Here is an 8,371-nt window from a genome sequence, read left to right on the forward strand (position 1 = left end):
GAGATAATCTGTGGAATTTCTTGCAAACAACAGAGGCTTTTTCAGCCACAACAGAGTGGCTGAAAAAGAAAAGACGTAAGGTGTTGCAATGACCCAGTCAAAGTCCAGACCTCAACCTGATTGAAATGCTGTGGGGGGACCTTAACCCCTTAAGCCTGGACCATATTTTCAGGTTCCATTTCATGCCATCATCATTCGTTTTTCAAAATAAAACCAAAAAAAAAAAAAAATAATAATAATAATGACTCATTTTTTCAATATTTGTTTCCAGGACCAAAATGAAAAAACGGATATTCTGTCTGTGTCAGGGTGTCAGTTCTGAGCCAGGGCTTTTGTTTTGTAGTTCTGTTGTGTTTGTTTTATTTCCTGTTTTATTTTGTTATCACTGACCTCCCTCTTGTTTCAGGTGTCTTGTCTTCCCCTTCCTTCTGTGCTCCCTCCTCCTGGTGATTACCTACCCTGCCCTAATGTGGTTCACCTGTGTCTCATTGTCTGCCCTGCCCCTGTGTATTTAGTGTCTGTGTCTCCCTGCACTCCCTGCCAGTTCGTCTTGTGCCTCTGCCAGACCTACCAGCCTTTACTAAGAAGACTTTTCTCTTGCAGCCATAGTTTTTTGACCCTTGCCTGTATTTTTGACCTTGCCTCAGCTTAGCCCTCTTGTACCGTTGCTTTCTCTTTCTGCCTACCCGTGTACCGACCCCGCTTGAATAAAGGACCTTGTTTTTTGTATACTCTGCTTCTGCCTCGTGTCTGCGCCTGTGTCCACACTGCTACCCCTTGACAGTCTGAATGTCTGATTTTTTGCACAAATGGAAAATGGAAAAAACGGATAATGGGCGATTATCCAATTTTGATATTTTTTTTATTTGGATTTTTGATCCAAGGCGTGTGACCTGAAAGTGAACTTTGACCTCATTCACAGGATGAAGGCATAAAAGTGAGAAGAAGAAGAAAGAAAAAAAGAAATAGCTAGAGACTGGAGGATAATGCAGACATAATAACCCAATTTTTTGAGGGCGGAAAAACGCATGCTGTGATTTCTAGCATGCTTCAGCAGTTAGGTGTCCTGAGATGCTCAGAAATGTCAGTCAGAAGATTCTGTAATCAGTACCAGCTCAGGTGAAAAAGACATGTTTCAGATGCAGAATTGGAAATGGCGATCATGTCCCCTAAACAGCACACCTACACCGGCAACCTGACAGCACCAGATTCACAGCTTCGCCATGCTAAGTCGCTAACCAAGTTAGCATCCATAATTTGAGGTAAATTTTATCGGTAAGAGTTAAAAATGTTGTAGTAATGTTGATTAAGTTAAGTATACATTACCTAACTTTGTGACTGCTAAGTTACTGCATGTTGTCGATGTTAATTAACGTTAGCTAGCTATCAGCTATAAACATAGACAATATATAAAGGATGTAAGGAAATTTCCTGGAATAATGTAGTGTCCACATAATAGTATGGAGCTCATCTAATAAGAGTTTCTTTTGCTTTTTTCTGCCCACAGTATGAGACATTTTTGGACCATTGGAGACAGCTACACTCTTTTTGCAACAACGGAGGATGTGCACCACCTCCACCTGCAGTACCCAGACATGAAGATCATCTTCTGTCACCACCCAGAGCTGCAGGTGGAAGGATGGCAACAATCCAGGTAACACTAACAATATTTGCAGACTTGTGAACAGTGTTATGGCCACATACATTTATATTCATTGTTTAAGTGGTAGCCTTGTACATCACGCTGTAAGATATGTATTATTTTTCATTTCCTCTGTAAACTGTACTTGTTACTGGGATTCAACTTTATCTTGATCCACAGCTGTATTTTATTTTTTGACACTGATTCACCAAAGTGTCCTGTAAGATTCCTGTTGAAAAAAACAGGTCACAGTGAAATGTAATCAATGAAAAATGCACTCAGTACCATTATCACGGTAAGTTTATTTAAAATTCAATAACAAACAGATCACAAATTATGAATGCACTTTTAGCTGACTTCTCACTGTGTCGGACTGAGTGGACCCATCATTAAATTTCTGTTTTAAATTCTCCAAATTCTGTTTGTAAAAATGTTGCTTTATCACCTTAAAAAAGTCAAGGGCAAGAAATTCAATCTGTGATGACAGACAGAAAATAAACTTTACATTAACTTAATGTTGGTTTAACATACTTTTTATCGGGCACAGGCTTAATATTCCCACAGTCTATGGTTAACACAGGTTGTCAGCCCAGCAGGGCCACGTGCTGATAGTATAGTATAAATGCTAAGTTATCCGCTAATGCTAGCATGAGCTAGTTAGCTTGGTTAGCAAGGTGCATCCATAATTCCCATAAGATACAGATTCTCAGCCAGGAAGGGTACAGCTGCCGCCAGATAGCCAGGAAGTGCAGATGCAGTCCTTCAGCAGTTGGATACACTCTGCAGAAATACAGACGAACCAACAGCTTGGAAGACAAACCAAGATCTGAGCGTCCAAGGGTTTCTTCAGCAAGAAATGACCACATCCTGATCCACATGTGCAGGGAAAACTGCTGAATGACATCACAGGAGCTTCAGCAGCAGTGGTCAAACCAAACTGGTGCCCAGTGTTCCACCCACACTGTATGTGACTGACTTTTAGATCATGGTTTAAGGTCCTACAAGGTCCCTGATCCAGCTTCCAGCTTTATCCTCCTCCTGATAATGTGAGGGTACACAGAAGGCCAGGCGAAGCGTTATCTCAAGTCAAGTCAAATTTTATTTATATAGCGCCAATTCACAACAGAAGTTATCTGGAGGCACTGTACATATAGAGCAGGTCTAGACCGAACTCTTTATCTTATAAAATTTACAGAGAGAAACGGCAAGGAAAAACTTTTGGCCGCCTACCCTGAGAACCAGACTCAGGGTGGGCGGGTGGTCGGCCATCTGCCTCGACCGGTTGGGTTTAGACAGAAAGAGAGGGGGGTGGGGGAGTGGGGTAGGAGAAAGACAACATTGCAGATACACAGACTAAGTCAAAATGTAAATAGTAGTAGTAATAATAATAACAATAATGATTATTTTATTATTATCATTATTATTATTATTATTATTACAGCTAAAGGAATAAGCATGTACAGTACCTACTGTCAAGCATGGTGGAGGCAGTATCATGGTTTGGGGATGCGTGAGTGCTGCTGGTGTTGGTCATCTCACTGTCTGTGATGGCACGTTGAACTCTGCCAAGTATTGTGTAATTCTCAAAACCCACATGCTCCCTTCTGCATGTACACTGTTCCATCAAGGTCAAAACTGGATGTTTCAACAAGATAATGCCTCTTGCCACACATCCAGGCCCAGGAGAACTTGGCTGCAGGAGCACCGTATCCAGGTCTTAGAGTGGCCTGCTCAATCCCCAGACATGAGCCCCATTGAAAATCTGTGGTGGATTATCAAAAGGTTTGTTTCAAAGCGTAAACCAAAGAATTTAGAAGAATTAAAAGCAGTAATTCAAGAATGGGACAAGATTACCCCTCAACAGTGTGAAAGGCTCGTGGGGAACATGCCAGCCAGGATTAGAGCTCTACTGCGTGCTAATGGCAGGACTACTAAATATTAATTTAATGATGTGATGGTTTATTTTTTGTTCAGTTTTGAACACATTCTCTGTTATTTGTTGACTTTGATACCAACAATGTTGAGAACTGACATATTGAAACTGTTAAGAATTTAGTTTTGTTAGTTTTTCTTGTAAACAATAAACAAAAAAAAAAACTCATTTGTATTTGTTTGTGTCTGTTTAATGCAGCCACACCTTTTGAAACACAAAAAAGATTTTTCCCCAAATATTTCATAATATTTGAGATTGTGTAAAATTTTAAGGGTGTCTGAAAACTTTATATATATATATATATATATATATACTGAAAACTTTATATGACATATTCAGTATTAATCTACAATGCAGAAAATAATGAAAATAAAGAAAAACCATTGAATGAGAAGGTGTGTCCAACCTTATGACTGGTACTTTATATTGGGTTCTGTGTATGTGTATATGTATGGTCAGAATGACAATTTATACAGATGATTCAGTCAGATCAGAGAGAGTAATAGATATGTGTTTGTTAATGCACTGGTCATATGAGTTTCCCTCCAGCGGTCCCGTCAGGCCGTCCACTCTCCACCTGTATACTGACTCTGTCATTTGTCAGCATTTACTCAGTGTACGCTGGCATATATTTGCATCAGTGTGTCATGTTTATATCCCTTAAAGGATTCCATCTATTGCAGCTTGCACTCTAGCCACTTTCACCCAACATTAAGCATAACGACATTTCCCAGTCCCACCAGTGACCTTTACTGTGTGGGCAATGACAAACCAATTAAAGAGCAATCAGCCACATCCATTAAAGGCACAGACTGCTCTCTTTTTGTAAAGCTGAGCCTGTAATGAAAAGAATTTCCCTGCAGACAAAGAAATGGTTGACTCATCCTCATAATAAGCCTTACTGTCGCTCTTTGTGAACTGAATGTAGCATGCTGACAGCTTATGCTGCGCTGATCTCAGACTGACACTTTCTCTCCAGTTTGAATTCAGGACCCACACAAGGCCATGTGCTTTTTATCAAACTGAACTCACCTTTCCTTAGTCTCCTTTTTAAAGTGAAGTTGGTGCAGTTGGTCGGTGTATACAAGGCGTGAATACAAGCCATGAAAACAGGCCAGCATGCTTTGGCATGTTCCACTGCTGTTTATGGGAATGTCTGGCATCGCTACTGAAAACCAAACGACTGTGGGTCCAGCATACAAATAGGAGCAGGCTCTCCAGGGGAGGTTTATAGTGAGGTAGAGAAAAAATACTGAATAGGCTGTGAGTCAGAAAAAACAGATTAGTCTATGTAGAACACTTAACTAAGGAATCACTTCACTAAAAGTAAGCAGGACACAAAAAGTGAAATCTCTTGGTTAGAATTCTTCTGTGGTCCTCTGTGTCCACACATCATCATCATCTCTTCTGTGTGCTCATCATCAAAACTAACTGTCATGGGGTAATCCCTATTTTTTCATGTAATCTCTATTTCTATTTTTTTAAAATATTATTTTCAGAACTATCATTGTTATTATTTTTCCCCATTTCCCTCTTGTTTATTTTAAATTGGGTTGAGTAGAGATGATGGAGACAAAATGAACAACCCCTTGGTCTAAAAAACATGTACCGTGAAGGACCTCAATGATGGCTGAAGGACACTGGCAGAGCTATGAAAGACTCAGAAGACATGCACATGGATATTACTATATGTAACCCACAATATCTTTTACTCTAACCATCTTTTACTACATTGCACTACATGTGGAACCTGAGAGTTAAGACGTAGACTTGACTTTATTGATCCCTTTGGGATGACTCCCTCAGGGAAATTAAATGAATTAAATAAAATTGAATATATCAAATAAAATTAAGAATTAAATAAAATTAAGCTTCTCACCTGACCAATGATGACCCTGTCTGTTGTCTTGTTATGTTGTATCTGTTTTATTTGTACTGTTTGTTAAACTATTAAAAAAATACATTTTCAAAAAAGTAAAAAAGCTCATACAATTCTATTTTTAATTACATTTGGCAAGCAGGTAGATTGCTGTTAAAGCAACAACAAACGTCACAGTAGCAATATTTTTCCCCACTATTATATGGTTTCAGTTGTAAAGATTACCATTAGCTAATGCTAATACTAAAAAATGAGCATGGTAGGTTAACATAAATTTGCATTTAAATCATCTAAGCCTGCTGTGCCCAGCAGAGGCAAATAAAGCTTAAAGGTGATGGCAAGAATTCACACACACACACACACACACAGAGTTGATTGGCGGACCTAACTGAGAAAATGAGGACACTATTCACGCTTCACCTATACTGGCAGCAATCTGATTGCACCAGCTTTTCATGGCACTATCTAAAGTTGCTCACAAAGTTAGCTTCCATAATTCAAGATAAATTTTATAGCTAACACTTAAAGTATTCTTGGCAGCTAATTGCACAGATAGGCAGTATTACATACACATACATAGGAGTTGGTAACAGTGATGGTAACCTTGTAATAACTGAAGCTGAATTGTTATATTGCTGAAATTACCATGTGTAAGCTAACTTACATATGGTGTAAGAATGGGTGTAAGCTAACATAATAATAATACCAGCTGACATTGGGCGAGAGGTGGGGTACACCCTGGACAGATCACCAGTCCAACAACCATTCATACTCACATTCACACCTACAGGCAATTTAGAGTCAGCAATTAACCTGCATGGAGAGACCCGGAGAGAACCCACACAGACACAAGGAAAACATGAAACTCATTTCTTCTTCATTCTTGCTGTGAGGCAACAGTGCTAACCACTGCACCACTGGTAGGACAGGGTAAAACCATGTACCATAAAAGATAAACAGTGACAGTGTGTTTTAAAATTGGTACAGCAAATACAAGGTTTTGTTACCTAATGTAGGTACCTAACTTAGACAGGAGGTTGTCATTGTTGTTAAACTACGGTTGCAAAATAATAAGGTTAATCCAGTTAAATGTTGGTGTCTCTACGTGATGTTCGTTTACAAGTCAGCAGATCGGTAGATGCGAACTAGAGTGAATGTGAGTGTGCATTAATATTAACAGAGTTTGATGTTTCTTTTGCAGGTCCTGTTTATTTCATTGTTGATGACGACTGACAAAAAATCTGTTGAAATGATTTCTCTCTCTCTCTTTCAGAATAAATAAAATTACTGGTATTAATAATGGCTTGTGCATCCACACAATGGCACCAAAGTGAGTATAAGTTTCTTTTCTATTGCTATTGAATGTAAAAAAGTTTTTACAACTAGGCCAAGGGAATAATGTATTTTCAGATAACTGTGTAGAGCTTGACTAATGATGCAGTTTTTTTTTTTTTTTGTTTATTTTTTTCCCTATAATATGATACATATCTCACTATTGTTTTTTTTCTCCAGCCAAGGTTTGGGTCATTGGCGATAGCTATGTCCAGCATGGGGGCCAGAAAACTGCAGAGACCATGGGGAACAACCTTGGTGTGGATGTTATCTCCATCTGCTGGTTCGGCTGGGGTGGAAGAGCCTTCTCCCTTTCTTCAACCAGTCCCTGCAAGAAAGAGTCATGCAGGAGGACCTGCACCACCTCCACCTGTGTAATCCAGACATGAAACTCATCTTCCTGGCATCACCCAGAGATGCAGGTGGAAGGCTGGTGCCAATCCAGGAAAAAATGACACAGCTCTCAAGTTCGTGAATAGTGTTATGGCCACATATGTTCATTGTTTAAGTGGAAGCTTTGTTAATCACCCTCACATATGGTTTGACACTCCTGGGCTATTTTTGTATGAGTTCATTTCATCTCTAGGGGAAATGATATATGTTTAACAGTTAACAGATATATGATAACAGTTTTGCCAAGTCCATTAAGGCCCTCCTTCAGCAACAGTGAAATGGTCATGTGTGACAGTTCGCTGGTGAGTCATAATGAACTTCTTCGTCACAAATACAGCCAGGTGTGTCATGCAACACTTGTGGCGATAACACTGTTCAGTCGGTGCAGCTGTGCTCTTCCTTGCTCCCCACACCCTGTCCTAATCCCACTCTTCCTGCCTTACCATCCAAAGGTCTCATAGCTTTAACAAACTTTACATAGTTTTTAACTTTAGAGTTCTTAGTTCATCAACTTCACTTTTACTTAGAGAAAGTAAGGAATGGGGAGCTTCCAAGATTAATTGATTGCAACAACCATGAGGACCAATGCTTGTGTTACCACAAGATTTTCTATCTCACTGGCACCAGTGTCCACATAGCCATGAATTTGATCTCCACCAAACTCAGTTTGCTTATGAATATTCATTTCATCTACCATTAATTAGCAAACTGTGTCTTTTCCTGCTTTCTTCTGCTCAGCAATATTACTTTTTAAAGCAGTGAATAAAGAAGCAGTAAATCCACGATCTGCAAAGACACCACTCCTGAAGCAGGAGAAAAATAAACAATATGGCGGTCCCCCACACGCACACTCTCTCACACACACAACAGTCTCTGAAATTCACCCAAAATCCCTGTTGCAGGCCTGTGTCATTACTTGGGTGTGTTGGGGCCGCAAACAAAATGGCCGCTTCACTTTTAACAAGCAGAAAATGAAATGCACATGCAAATTATGTACTCATGGCTCCAGTCAGTTTGTGAGATGGGGGTGTGTGAAAAGTTCACCAAAAGGGCGCAGCAGCAGTACATAATCCACATGGGCCAAACGATCCACAGCATGCACACACACACACACAGCAGGAGGAACACAGGTCCTATGCAGACTGCAGGAGCTTCCTTCTCTCTCTCTCTCTAATGCCGTCAAAACGTCCGG

Source organism: Lates calcarifer, linkage group LG21 (genome assembly GCF_001640805.2).
Source record: "Lates calcarifer isolate ASB-BC8 linkage group LG21, TLL_Latcal_v3, whole genome shotgun sequence".
Taxonomy (NCBI): Eukaryota; Metazoa; Chordata; class Actinopteri; family Centropomidae; genus Lates; species Lates calcarifer.